Source organism: Andrographis paniculata, unplaced genomic scaffold, assembly GCF_009805555.1.
Source record: "Andrographis paniculata isolate CXL003 unplaced genomic scaffold, ASM980555v1 Contig11END, whole genome shotgun sequence".
Classification (NCBI taxonomy): domain Eukaryota; kingdom Viridiplantae; phylum Streptophyta; class Magnoliopsida; order Lamiales; family Acanthaceae; genus Andrographis; species Andrographis paniculata.
Genome location: NW_026137391.1, coordinates 3,937,759 through 3,953,851, shown reverse-complemented (window position 1 = coordinate 3,953,851; position 16,093 = coordinate 3,937,759). Strand labels below are relative to the sequence as shown.

The 16,093-nt window shown below is 37.9% G+C and overlaps 1 pseudogene; it reads right to left on the bottom strand.

The window, feature by feature from the left end:
• Nucleotides 1-201: 201 nt before the first annotated feature.
• On the bottom strand, nucleotides 202-15,122 carry LOC127248785 (transcription factor GTE6-like; annotated as a pseudogene).
• Nucleotides 15,123-16,093: the final 971 nt, after the last annotated feature.

The following is a 16,093-nucleotide window of genomic DNA, read 5'->3' as shown; positions in this document are numbered from 1 at the left end:
CCTATACATATCATCACTGAGAAAGTAAAGTTCATATACAAAAAGACCGAGTTAACTGAATCGGCTGCAGCGACAAAAGGACTCTACTAACAATAATACCTAAGTCATACCAGTTGTACAAAAGTATAAACAAAAACCTAAGTACCAAGATACAAATCTAAACCAAAGCAAAAAAATCAAAATTAAGAAAAACAATCAGCATCAACAAAAATAATACCTCGAAGGAGTCTCAAAAAATCTGAAAGAGTCTACGTTCTAGTTAACCCGATGATGCACACCTGATTAGCTAAGTAATCCAGTGCATGATAACCTTCACTATAGATATGTGAGACAAATGAATAAACGAATCTGAGAAAATTATTCAAAATCTTTTCCTCCAAATAAAAAATGGAACGAGACCAGGGACCAAGCAGCATTGTTACGTCAAGTAGAAAAGTAGCAGCAGCAGCATTGCCTCCTTGAGACAATCAACCCAACATCACCCAACCTATACAAAGAAGTGTACACAACACAACTATCTCATTTACAACACATTTTGCTACAAGCAGCTACTGTCCACCCAGAGGCTTCTTGCTCTTCTTCTGTGAACTTGACTTTGCTGCAACATCAGATGTTGTCTCTCGTTTTCTCTTGTTTTGGTTATTATCATTCCCTCCGGTGCTTTTTGACAACTTTTCATCTGTGCATGCAATGTGTCTTTCACAAAGAACTTCAACTTCCACAACGTTGATTCACTCTGCAAGGGTCATGTGCATCAGTACTAGGTTTATTTATCAGTACACGACTTAATGAACTAGTTATGCATCAGATAAAAATATATTTAATGAATTAGTTATGCATCAGATAAAAATAATGGGTGTGTTTGTTTGGGGGTTTGGATTTTGAGTTGGGATTTGAATAGCAAAAATTTTGAATTTGAATAGTTGTATAATGTAATATAAATAGGTGTTGATGTGATGTTTTGAATGTAAAATTGATTTTTAGTATAATATAAAAAATAAAAAATAGATATTTGATAAATATCTAATCCCCCAAACAAACACAAAAGTGTTTGAAAACCTGAGCGTCAATGTCAACTTCTACAGTATCATCTGCTGCTTGAAATGTGGGATTGGTGTCATGGACCGAAATTGATCAACTACACAAGATACAGAATAAACTAACTAAAACAGAACTAACTAATAAACAACGACAAAGAACGAACAACTAAACATAACTAACTAAGCAAGAAAGAACAAATTAACTAAGCGGAAACGAATAAAGCGAGAAAAAGGATAATCGAAAGAGAAGCAAACCTAAGTAAGTACTAATGTAAGCACGACCCGATACCCTTCTAGCATCGAACCATCCTCCACGAAGGCACCACCTTGGTCGACACTTTGGAGAGCTCTTCCACCTTCCCCAAATGCCACGAACTTGAGGCTTTATACTCAAACCCGAATTTTGAAACTAAACCCCATGGAGCATGCAATGGAATTGCATTCCATGAAATATTAGACTAAAAGAGAAAGTATTACTATCAAGCATAACTTTCCATAAAAAGGAAATGATCAATAATGATCAAATATTCATAAAATATTCTTGCTTGGTGTGTTTTACAAAGCACCTTAAGAGTCCTATTTATAGGAGTGGGGGAAGGGGCAAGTGGAGTGATTTTCCAATGTGGGATAGGTTTAGTATAACTAAGTAACCTCTCATTGATTGACACCTAGCTAATAGTCCCCTCTTGCATGTGAGAGGCATGTGAGAGAGCTTATTATATATGTATATGTATAAGTGGTCCCAATAGATGGTCCCCCCCCCCACTTAAACATGTGCAACCTAGGTTTATATAATTACCTATTAAACCCTTTATTTTAGCAAACTCCTAGGTTTGCACAACTTTTCCGTTAGTTTTCCGGTTGAGGCGTTGCAAGCTCCAATGTAACCTTCAGAACCACGGCACTCGCCCTAGGCTTTCCATCAAGTCCTCGCATGTTGTAACATAGTCCGTTGGTTGGGCTCCAATTCTCTAATTTCTTTATTAGGCTTTGCAATTTTTCAATGCACGCTTTCGCTCGAGCTCTTGAGACTGGTCCGATTGGAATATGTGGAATTGCAAGTCCCGATCTTTTCGTATCCATGTCATCGTCTCCCCCTTCAGAAGGTTGATCCATCAACCGTTGTGCTTCCTCATCGGCTCGATCATAGAGTGATAAATCTTCAATATTAAAAGTAGGATTAATACCATATTCATCCGGAAGTTCCAAACGGTATGCATTATCATTAATCCTTTCAAGCACTCGAAATGGCCCATCTCCTCGGGGTGATAGCTTTGTACGTCGTCTTGCTGGAAACCTTTCCTTCCTCATGTGAACCCAAACCCAATCGCCGGGATGCAATATTACAGCTTTACGTCCGCGGTTAGCGTACTTAGCACATACCTCCGCAGATTTTTCTAGACTTGCTTTGACATCCTTATGAAGTTCCTTTATGCGTCTTGCTCGTTCCCTACCATTAACATTTAAGAACTCATTGCTAGGCAATGGTAAAAGATCAGTAGGCGTTAGTGGGTTCATTCCATAAACTACTTCAAACAGTGACATGTGTGTGGCTGTGTGGATATGTCTATTGTATGCAAATTCAATGTAAGGAAGACATTCATCCCAACTTTTACTATGTGAATTCACAATAACTCTAAGGAGATTACCCAACACCCGGTTTACCGCCTCCGTTTGTCCGTCAATTTGGGGGTGATAGGATGTGGAGAAAAGAAGCTTAGTACCAATTTCGTGCCACAACGATTTCCAAAAGTAACTCACGAACTTTGCATCACGATCTGAGACAATAGACCTTGGCACTCCATGAAGGCGTACTATCGCCTTGAAAAATAGTTTGGCGACGTGATGGGCATCATTTGTCTTTGCACAAGGAATGAAATGCGCCATCTTGGAAAACCTGTCAACCACAACGAAAATAGAATCTTTAGCACGTGCAGTTCTAGGTAAACCCAACACAAAATCCATACTAATATCAATCCAAGGTCCCTCAGGGGGTGGAAGAGGCATGTAGAGTCCATGTGGCTTAAGTGTTGACTTGGCCTTAAGGCACGTCACGCATCGTGAAATATAATCTGCAACTTGCTTGCGCATTCCAGGCCAATAAAATTTCTCTCCAAGAGCTTCCATTGTAGCATTCTTCCCAAAGTGGCCCATCATGTCACCACCGTGAACTTCTTGTATTAGTAACTCCCGAATGGAGCATTTTGGGATACAAAGTCGATTATCATACAAAAATCCCTCATGTCTGCAATACTTATCATGCCCATGAAATTCACACAAAGCATACACATCTTTGAAATCCTCATCAGTGTGGTATAATTCCTTAACATGCTCAAATCCTAATAAATGCGTGGACGCGTATGAAATTAAAGCATACCTGCGTGAGAGTGCATCCGCGACAATATTATCCTTACCCTTTTTGTACTTGATGGTGTATGGAAATGACTCAATAAAAGATACCCATCGTGCGTGCCTTCGATTCAGCTGTTGTTGCCCCCTCAAGTGCTTCAAGGTCTCATGATCGGTGTGTATCACAAACTCTCGTGGCATCAAATAATGTTGCCATGTCTTTAAAGCCCGTACCATCGCATACAACTCCTTGTCATATGTAGAGTAATTCAAGGCAGCCCCTCCAAATTTCTCACTATGATAGGCTATGGGTCGACCTTCTTGAAGCAAAACTGCACCCATGCCTTTGCCCGAAGCGTCACACTCAAGCTCAAAGGTCTTCTCAAAATTTGGTAGCGCAAGTACTGGTGCTTGAGTAAGCTTTGCCTTCAATGTCTCAAACGCTTCTTGGTGTGCTTGCTCCCATTTAAATGGGACTCCCTTCTTGAGCAAGGACGTGAGAGGAGCAGCGATCAAGCTAAAACCAGGCACGAACCTCCGAAAAAGTCCACACATTCCCAAAAACCTCCTAATTTCTCCCACATTCATTGGAGGTGTCCATTCTTTAATTGCCTTTACTTTTGTTTCATCAACCTTCAAGCCATCCTCGCTAACTACAAACCCAAGGAAAACAACTTCATTAGTGTGGAATATGCACTTTTTAAAATTAGCATAGAGTTGTTCTTCCCTTAACCGTTGAAAGACGAGTCGCACATGCTCCACATGTTCCTTTTCACTTCTACTATAGACAAGAATATTGTCAAAGTATACTACAACAAATTTACCAATGAAAGCACGTAGAACATGATTCATTAAACGCATGAAGGTACTAGGAGCATTAGTTAGACCGAATGGCATTACCAACCATTCGTACAAACCTAGCTTTGTTTTAAATGCCGTCTTCCACTCATCGCCGGGTTGCATACGAATCTGGTGGTATCCACTCCGAAGGTCAATCTTGGAGAAGATTCTCGCTCCATTGATCTCATCAAGCAAGTCATCAAGGCGCGGGATTGGGTGTCGATACTTAATTGTAATTGCATTCACCGCTCTACAATCCACACACATCCTCTAAGTTCCATCCTTCTTGGGGACAATGATAACAGGAACAGCATATGGTGATAAGCTCTCCCGAACCCATCCCTTCTCAAGAAGTTCTTGGACTTGTTTTTTAATCTCCTTATTCTCATATGGGTTGCACCGATACGCAGGACGATTTGGGATCGAAGCACCGGGTACGAAGTCAATTTGATGCTCTATCCCACGAATGGGTGGTAGTCCTTGCGGTAGTTCCTCCGGGTATACATCCTTCATCTCTTCAAGCATCCTAGCAAAGGGAATGGAAAAATTAGTGAGTAGATTATCTTTATCAGAATGAAATAAATCTTTGCATAACAACATAAAACAACCCCCCTTTTGATGATCTAGGTCACCAACTTCTCTCTGAAAATCGGTAAGTGAAAGAAGGATGTTGGAACCCTTAGCAGTAGACTCTCTCTTTTCCTCTGTGGATACTTCTTTTCCTTTAGCTCTTTTAAGGCTTTCAGCCTCTTGCATCTTCTTTCGCAAACTTTCTTGATCTTTTCGAACCTCCTTCAATGGCAAAGAAGGAATCATTACCTTGTAGCCCTTGTCATAAAATCTAACTTTGTTAGTCTTGCCATCATAGATAATTCCTTTATCGGATTGCCATGGTCGGCCAAGAAGCACATGGCATGCGGTCATCGGAGTAACATCACAAAGGACATCCTCTTTGTAGGGGCCGATTGAAATTGGAACTTTGGCTTGCCTAGTGATCTTCATATCTCCACTAGAGTTCATCCATTGAAGATGGTATGGAGTTGGATGCTTGATAGTTTGGAGTCCAAGCTTGTCTACCACATACCAACTTACGTCATTGGTGCAACTGCCGTTATCAATGATTATCGACGCTCGCTTCCCACCAATCTTGCACCGACAATGGAACAAATTCTCCCTTTGCTCCTTAACCCGATCAACAAAATTTTCCGACTCCTTGGGAACTGCTCCAAGCATTCGCAAAACCACTAGAGACTTCCCGGATGAATCCTCTTCAACGTGCTCTTCCGTCTCTTGGATTGCTTCATCCTCACTCGCCTCAACTTCATGTTCCCAATCTTCACCCTCATCATCCGACAAAAGTACATAGTCCCCATTGTCACAAAGCACAACAGTTCGCACATTAGGGCATGTATTGGCATAATGACCTTTCCTTTGACACTTAAAGCATGTGACTTCCTTTGCTTTGTTTGGTGAACCATCCTTTCTGACTTTCCTTGGTTCATCACGCTTAACCACCTTAAGCGGCTCATTCTTGGTCGTGTGCTTATCATCTCCTTTGGGCCAAGATTTTGTTGGTCCCGTATTACCCCCAAACTTGTTGAAATTTGGTGACGTCTTTCCAAAGCTCACACTTACTCCTACCTTTCCATGCGATTCAATCTTGGTAGCAAGTTGGACAAGTTCCAAAGTAGAATTGTAAGGATACATATCCACTTGAATCATAATATCACGCCTCAGCCCTTTGAGAAACCGATACATGGTGACTCCATCATCTTCTACAAGCTGAGCCCGCATCATAAGCATCTCCATTTCCTTGTAGTACTGCTCAACCGTCTTGCTACCTTGGACTAAAAACTGAATTTTCTGAAGAAGATCCATCCGATAATGCGGGGGCACAAAACGTGCATGCATAGCTCGAGTAAGGGCTGCCCATGTCTCAATCGGAGGCATTCCGGACCTTGCAATATCAGCTTGTATCTTCTCCCACCAAACAAGAGCATACTCCTTAAACTCCACAACAGCAAGCTGAATTTTCTTGCGCTCCGAGTAATTATGACATGCAAACATCATCTCTACTTTGCTTTTCCACTCAAGAAACTCATTAGGTTCAGCCGATCCTACGAAAGGTGGTATGAAGAACTTGATGGACTGCATGTTATCATCAACCTCATTAACTCGAACTCGGCTCCTTCGGTTATGGATATCTTCTTCCAAGTCAAATTCATCAAGTAACTCTTTGGTAGCATCCCGTCTTCCTCGTCGGCCTTGGATAGATGTAGGCCTTGGACTAGTATGACGTCTTTCGCCAAAATCATCAACTTGGATAGATCGATTTGGGAAAACACTTGTTGAGCCCATAGGTTGCTTGCCAAGGTGGATTTCTTCACGTCTAGCATCACTATGACTTCCCCTTTCTTCAAGAGTAGCAACCTTACCGAAAACCTCATCGAGTTTCTTTTCCATGTTTTGATCAACCTTCCTTAACAAGGCCTCCGCATAAGCCTTCATCCGAGCATCCACAACATCATCTATGTCATCTCGAACATGATCAACTTGACTCCGTAGGTCATGTATCTCTCGACCTTGCTGATCCACACGAGATGTCATGCTATCCATCTTTCCACCTAGCTCGTCTTTAATATCTCGCATATCTTTGCTTTGCTTATTTATCGCAGCCAAGATATCATCCAACGAAGCCATACCTGCACCAAAACAAACTAATATATGTATATTGAAAGTTAGTTCTCACAATTCCCCCCCCACTCGCACGCTCGTGTATACCTCTCGACAAATGGATAGAGTTTCCAAGCTCTTAAAGTGTACCTTGATGGAGTCGTAAAGGTGGAACCTGAGTGACGTATGCGTTTAAAGTGGACAAGAAACTTTAAACACGACTCAATCAAAGAAAGCTCAAGATAGTGTCAATCATACAATGCAAAGAACCAAGCTCATTCATTCACGAACGAATGACCAAACGTACACAACACACAAATGCCGGAACTAAGCAAGTCAACAAGAAACACAAGCTGAATAGATCTCAACAACCACAAAATCACCACAATACTCAACCCCTTCTAAAACGTGTCAAACGAATATGACAAGCACAAAATCGATCCAACTGAAAAATCCAAAACTGAATAATCAACGTCAATTACAAATTCACAAAAACTAATTAATATAACTTTCTCCCCACTTCACAAGCTTTCCAATGACATATCATACGCGAAAAATGGAGCTCGTATGAGAAAACTACAACTCAAACAAGATTATCAACAAAAAATTGCTCTAGTCCTCCCGCTCGATTTTGTTTTTGTATTTTATTATTTTTTTTTTTTAAATATTTTGGTTTTCTTTTTCTTTTCTTTGCAACAATTTTTTTTTTTTCGCAACTCCTTTTTTTTTTTTTCACGGCAATATTACGAGGCCTAAGCAAAACAATATATCAAGAATAACTCCTTACACTTCCCCAACAACATCCAACTCAAAATTAATTCAACCTCACTTCAAACAACAACGAATTCAACAACCCGCAAACTTGCAAATCTCAAACAAGAGCAAAATCGCAAAACTCAAACAAGAACAAACTTGCAACACTCAAAGAAGAACAAACTCGTAAAACTCAAACAAGAGCATGAAGTGTACAATTAAAATCAATCGTCAACAAGTCACAAGCTTGAGTTCATATAATGCATATGGATGTAAGGTGCATGTTGAACACTAGGAAGCATAGAGGATCAAATCGTCTAAACTAAAAGGCCAAGCAATGACAAAACTCGAGATCAAATTTACGTCAATGATATACAATAATAAACTTCAACTAAGCAACAAGAAGAAAGAATGAAACTGAAAGATAACAAAGGAATTATTATTTTTTTTTTCGGAATTTTCGGAATAAAGATAGTATAAATTGATCAAACTGCTCTGATACCAAAATTAAATATATGTCATGGACCGAAATTGATCAACTACACAAGACACAGAATAAACTAACTAAAACGGAACTAACTAATAAACAACGACAAAGAACGAACAACTAAACATAACTAACTAAGCAAGAAAGAACAAATTAACTAAGCGGAAACGAATAAAGCGAGAAAAAGGATAATTGAAAGAGAAGCAAACCTAAGTAAGTACTAACGTAAGCACGACCCGATACCCTTCTAGCATCGAACCATCCTCCACGAAGGCACCACCTCGGTCGACACTTTGGAGAGCTCTTCCACCTTCCCCAAATGCCACGAACTTGAGGCTTTATACTCAAACCCGAATTTTGAAACTAAACCCCATGGAGCATGCAATGGAATTGCATTCCATGAAATATTAGACTAAAAGAGAAAGTATTGCTATCAAGCATAACTTTCCATAAAAAGGAAATGATCAATAATGATCAAATATTCATAAAATATTCTTGTTTGGTGTGTTTTACAAAGCACCTTAAGAGTCCTATTTATAAGAGTGGGAGAAGGGGCAAGTGAAGTGATTTTCCAATGTGGGATAGGTTTAGTATAACTAAGTAACCTCTCATTGATTGACACCTAGCTAATGGTCCCCTCTTGCATGTGAGAGGCATGTGAGAGAGCTTATTATATATGTATATGTATAAGTGGTCCCAATAGATGGTCCCCCCACTTAAGCATGTGCAACCTAGGTTTATATAATTACCTATTAAACCCTCTATTTTAGCAAACTCCTAGGTTTGCACAACTTTTCCGTTAGTTTTCCGGTTGAGGCGTTGCAAGCTCCAATGTAACCTTCAGAACCACGGCACTCGCCCTAGGCTTTCCATCAAGTCCTCGCATGTTGTAACATAGTCCGTTGGTTGGGCTCCAATTCTCTAATTTCTTTATTAGGCCTTGCAATTTTTCAATACACGCTTTCGCTCGAGCTCTTGAGACTGGTCCGATTGGAATATGTGGAATTGCAAGTCCCGATCTTTTCGTATCCATGTCAATTGGCCTGGGCGATGATGTCGAGAGCCTTGTTAATGTCTTCAGGTGAGAGCTTGGTGATGGCACTCCCGAGTTGTTTCTTCTCTTCTGTTGAGATTTTCCTACACCGAGGTGAAAATTGCACATAAAAATCAAAATAACCACTACCGATATGCATCTTAGACATTAAAACCCAAACACATTGACAGCGAGGTCTTAATTGACTAATTCCCAAATTTGAAGATAGATACCAGTGAGAGAACCTACTAGGATTTTGATTCATCTACCTAAAATTGTGAATATAAAACACAATTGATAAAACATACACAGGCTGTACTGAACATACCCAGCTTTGCTACTGAAATAATTGAGCCAATTAATGCCAAACAAAGACCAAAACAGTACAGGGTCGTGAACTCATTTAAAAAAGAATAGAATATGTAGATCATGGATAGAGGGATAACACACCTGCACTTCTGAAGTACACTATCCTTGGGTTCTTCCAGATTTCTCTCGACTTTCTCAAGCTAAGAAAGGATTGATAGGATATTAGATCATTTCCAAGGCTATCTTAGCATAGGACTAGAGGCAAGACAAATATATGACCCATCAACAACTCACAAGAATAATTTCCTTAGCTATGAGGGAAGGGAAAGTGGGTTGGGGAAGAGAGCCTAAAAAAATACCTCAATACTCAAATCTTTGGCCATTTTGGCATGAGCAACCTCCTGAGCAAGCTGCATATCTAGTTGCATCTCAGCTTCTTCTTCTTTCCGCCTTTTTTCCTTCAAGGAAAGAAAATAGTTTATAAGATGTTTATTCCCAATAAAACAACAATATTGATAATATTATATATATTACACAAGAAATCCCAATAGAGTATCAACTGGCAATACAAATTTAAAGTATCAATGATAGCTTTAAAGAGCATCAAGAACATTGGAATTTTCATGAACGTAAAAATATTGATTCCGAGCTTATCTACAAAGTACGGAAACTAACTAATACCTCTTCATCAACTTTTGGTAAAAGCTGAAGCCATTTTGTCTCAAACTTATCCAACAAACTCTTGGCCATAACATGGACATCATCTTTTTCTTTGTTATACTTCATTGCATTCTTAAATACCAGCCTTACATCAGCGCATCCTTGGCCTCCATTTTGCTTTTGATAGTACTGAAGTCCATGGGCTTCTCAATAACCTAATGTTAATGATTAATTATACATTCATATGAAACAACTAATGGAAATGAAAGTGTAGGGTCTGCCTAGAAAACTTCAAGTGTTGTAGCCATTATGTTTAGTTGTTTACAGTTTCAAATGACCAATTTGATTGGGCAAGAATACTAATAATCTATCAGAAGCTTCTTCGTTTATTTGGGCCATCAAACTGATCTGGAGGGACCACAGTGTATATAAATACACTGGTTGATCACAAATATACAAAGTCTGCAGCTTACCTCATAATAATAATGTAGACCAAGTCCCACAACATCCACAGGCTGCATAAAGGGTCCTGCCCATTTGTGTTGAGTCATCTGACAAGAGTGAAATAAAGATAAGTGTTTACAAGTTACTTTTAGAATTGTATACTTCATATTATTTATTAAAATATTTAGATTTGGTACAATATTTTGTCATTTATATGTGAATCAGAAGGTAGGTTTAAATTTTATGGGAAAGACACAAACTTTTTATTTCTAACAAGGTAGAGACATGCGCCATAAGTGCCATAAGTCCAAGGACCTCTCACTCATCTACCAACCCATCCAATGCTCAAATGCAGGCCACGTGATACAAAGAACAAAATCAGCAATGAAGATGTGTAGCAAAAATGCATGTCAGCCAAACTCAAGCTTATTTCCAGCAGGCTAGAGAGTTCCCAAACACTTCCATAATTTTGGAGATGCAAGAATGGGGCATTGCTGAACTTTCATCAAGCTATAGTGCATTGTTTGAGAAAGAAGTTCACCAAGTATTGGGGACGAGTTTTCAGGAGTATTTCGGGAGTTGGTTATTTAATTCTAATGGGTCTATGAGTGATTTTTGGTCACAAACACCTTTGGAGATTGATAGTATGGAATATGTGGCAAATTAGTGGACTCAATTGTAATTTCCATCACATTCATTTCTAGCTAACGAGTTATGTGCAATTCGCAGTTTATAAATAGTCCCATGCCCGTAAACAGGGATTTCAAGCACGTCTAAGCAAGACTTCAATGAATCTAACAAACTGAAAGTTCTCCCATCTTCTTCTTTAAGCAGGTATGACGACTATTCTTGTGACAACTCAAAATCAGGTCATTGTTTGGATCATCCACCCAACGGTTCTAGGCTTAAGGTGAGTTAGATTGGCGACTCACAGCTCTGATTCATTGCATGGTTTCTAAGGACTGGCAATATCCATCGGGTCATTGTTTGGAATACGGATCATCCCCCCAATGGTTCTAGGCCTAAGGTGAGACAGATTAGCAACTCACAGCTCTGATTTGTTGCATGGTTTCTATGGACTGCAGTATCCATCGGAAACCTTCAAACAGTATGAAGGCCTGAACCCACACCATCCCCTATCGTTTTCTGTTTCCTTCCATTTTAATTTCATTGATTTTCTCCAATTTTTCTAAATTTTTTATTTTTGAATTGCGTCCATCAAGTTTCATTTGCTTCTGCAATCTATGTACTTGATCCAAGGAATCTAAGCCATCTCAATTAGAGCAAAAAAGATGCAACAATGAGCAAATTTGATGAAAATTTGGTGTTCCTTAGCGTGAAATTTTCAGATGAACCATTGCTTGTGTTGTGTCTACTGGGAAATGACTTTTATGCCTTCATGGGCAGAAAATGAAGGCCACTTAGATCTTAAAGCCCTAAAGAGCAAAAACCAAAGACCAATACCACCAACTAAATAGTTTCCTTGATTCCTTCTAAAGTGGAATGCTTTCCTCCCTATCCTAAAATCATATAATCTAACCACCCTGGGAATATCAGTCCCTGATATTATTCATACTTTTGCTCTAAAATACTATTCAAGGTGCAGTTTCTCTCCTTCACACAACCTTTCTAGTGGTTAGGACTTTTGTGCCACAACTGCTAGGTGATATGTCTTCTTTGATTTTGTTGACTTTTGTGCATTGCCACTATTGAGTGTGGCGGTGTTTCTCGCGCATAGTTTATGGAATGCTCTTCATCAAGCAATCTTGTTTAGAACATGATAACCATGTCAGAAAACTTGATTTGTTCTCTACTAGAAGCTGAACAATTTCTTGCCTCACAAGGATCCCGCTCGACAGTGTTAATTCCTTTAGAAATATAATACTAATATGCTACTAATATTTGAAGTCAGAATTAACGTAGGTTAAAAGTTTTTAAAATAAAATTATTAGTATATTATGCCTTTTAAAGGGGAAAATGAGCTTTGCATTTCCTACACAATAAAAGAGCCACCTGTGAGCTACTATGGCTTGAACTTATTCTGCCCATGTGAGAAAGCTGGCAGTTACACAGGCATCCATTATTTCCGACTGTTCAAATTTTTCCCTATTAGAATTTTAGGCCACTGATACTATGTCCTGATTCCTGCAAGGTTTTTTTCCCTTTCACGTAGTAATTTTAGAGAATATTATTCTTTGTCACACTGGCTTATGTTACAACTTTTTTACTTTGGAGGTTTATGACTTCTTTTTGCCACCAATGTCCAATGTAGACATTGTTTCTTGTTATGTCCTTCCAGTGCTCACTCAATTTTCCAAAACATTACCTAACTAATAGCAACTAACAGTATTAACTGGGTTTCTAAGGCCAAAATATATAAAATGAGAAGCTGACCAAATAGACAACCTTGGTCTATAAAAAATATACAAAGTGCAAGAATAGGAAAAGAAAGATAGCATAACCAATAAAGCAGAAAAATAAAATCCATAATTATCCAACTCAAAACTCACTTAAACTATGTCAGCAAGCAAGACAATGGTTACCTGACGTAAGATTGTTCCAAACTGGCGCTTAAGCTCTTGCATTCTCTTGGCAGCAGCAGCCTCCCTACGAGCGGCCTCTTGCTGCCTCTTCTTAAAATTTACAGTGGAGGTTTCTTTATCTTTATCTTTCGTAGAGGAAGCAACTTTTGGATTTAGATGCTTCGTATTTGAATTGGAGTAAAACTGTTCAACCTCATTGAGTTTTTGCTCGAGCTGCACACACTCATGACATACATGATTATTTAATAATTATTGATCATAAATAAAAATCACATTTCCCAATTAGCACATATAAAATCATCAATAAGATCACAAGCATATATCTTCGCATTTCACTCATAAAAGTTGATATTTTTATCTTGCGAATTTATATCTATTGCATAATGTTGATTAGATTATTGTTGCATTATACAAAATATTTGGTGTACATTTAGTATAATTGGATTGGAATGTGAATAAGAATGCAAATTAAGTAGTGTTGATTGTTTGATATATGTATATACATATTAAGATCAAATCTCAGTAGGTAAAGACCAAAAAGAATTCACGGTTGTGTTCTTTTGTGGGTTTTACAACAGATTTTAACTATTCAAATTTTTTTTCCCTCTAAAAATATCACATCAAACAATTACTTTTCCCTTTTTATATTATACTACAAATTTATTTTACATTCAAAAATATCAGATCAACCTCGATTTATATCACATCAAACAACTATTCAAATTCAACTTTTTACTATTCAAAAATCCAAACTTAAAAACTAAAACCCACAAACAAACACAATTTACATGTTTTGTGAGAATATAGTCTGTTCGTCAAAATATGCCCCAAAACAATGCGATGTAAAATTGCTTTATAAAAGTGGAACTTGCACAGCCATATAGGTATCTAATTCATTAACAGAATTCTAAATTCGAATGCATTCCAAATATTACCATTTGGCAATCAATCCCAAAGATGTTTAGAAAATTACATTTTCTTTTATCTTTGCTTAAAACTTTTAAGTAGATTGGAGGTTAAACAAGCTAAAAGTTTACTTTCTAAATTAAATTCATCTGCTACTCTAAGTAGACAAGATAAGCTACATAAATCCACAAGGCCTGATTCTAACAAAAAGAAAACAAAAGGAAGTTTACAACCAATACACATGATTCCAATAAAAACAATTTGGAAAAGATCTCAGAAAATAGAGCATTCTACCTGATCAACTTTTACAAAAATTTCACCCACAAGTTCATTCAGGCTCCCCACTTCAGACATATTTGGTTTATTTTCTTTTGGGCTCCTACCCAGTACATCCAGCCGGATCTTGGCATCCATTAGCTACCCGCAGGTTCTGGCGAACATATAGAATATAATTTTTTCGCTTAATCATATTAAAGCACCACATTTACTGATATGAAAAGTTCCAATAACTCACCTCACAAATCAATAGATGCCATAACATTTTTTAATAACACAAAAGTATAACGTTAGAACTAATGCAGTAAGCACCTAAACCAATTTCAACAAAAGAAACACAAAATAAAACCACCAATCCGTAAAAGAATGAGCGTATTCAACAAATATTGAACCAATTGACTTCAACCCTTCGAATCACCTTGTTAACATCAAACATTTTCAAACTCAAACCCTAATTACCATAGCAATAGGCATTGGAAATTTGATAACAGCAGTTCATTCAAAAATAATGTAAGAAGTGAACTTACAAAGGCTTCCCACGAAACACAAGAAAAACAAAACGGTAAGAGGATGACAACCACGACAACGAAGCAGCCCTGTCTGGCGTCGAAGATCGGAGGGAAGAATGACTGCGGGAAAGGAGACGAGAAACGAACAAGCAGACGAGAGACAGATCTGGTTTCGAAGTCCTGATCCAATTTGCGAATGATAAAATAACTTTTTTCTTTTTAAATACACGCAAACACACCCGCACCCACAACTCAGCGGGAATTTCACCAAACAGCGCCAACACAGGGTCAAACCCAAAATCCAACCTCCAGAGATATCTCACTAAGATATCTCAGTGCTTGATTTATAAAAGTTTAACGAATGATAGAATAATTTACTCCTCCGTCCGTATATAAGATTATATTAAAAATATTTTTTTACATTTTTTTATTTTTTCTTTTTATAAAATATCTTTAATATTATAAAATACTGATTAAAATATTTTTTAAATTTTTTTTAAATTTGTATTAGATTTTGATATAATAATTAATATTAAAAAATTAATCTGATCCTTACCTAATGGAGGTAGTATATACATAGTATACGATGTCAACATGAACTCACGGTCCCAAGTTCACCGACACCACCATCAGGTCACCCTTACGGCACAAACTCCGACGCCTCCAGATCCACTTACCACACATAATTCGCTGACTTACCTTATCGTGGCCTAATTTGCAGGGTATTAACCTCGGTCGAAGTTTACCAAAATGCACGAGTAGCGGCTGCAGTTCCCACGCTATAAAAAGAAATAAAGAATAAGGCAAGGATAGTTCTGATCAAAAATTAAATAAATAAATAAATAACGCAAGGATCGTTGTCCTGTAACGGAGGCTGGTGGTGTGGGGTGTTCAAATCGCGACGCCTTCATATCACCTGTCACACATGATTTGTGATTTGTTTTGTCGAACTTAGTTTACAGAGTATTAGGTTCGATCGACTTTATCACATTATTAAAAAAAAACAAAAAAAAAATCCAAATAACGTAAAGGGATAGTTCGTTGAAAAATGGTCTGTGGTGTAGGGTGAACTCTACGGATTTAAATTCCGTCCAGGCTACATGAAACAGTTGGTTTAAATTCTGATAACTTGTTGTAAGATTTATTTTAATGTTTTTTTAAAAAATAATTTGTATGAATATTATAAAATTTTCAAAATCCTTTCAAAATAAACACACCTTTAGAGTAACTCATTTCCAATTATACCTTTTAATTACTTTTACAAGTTAAAA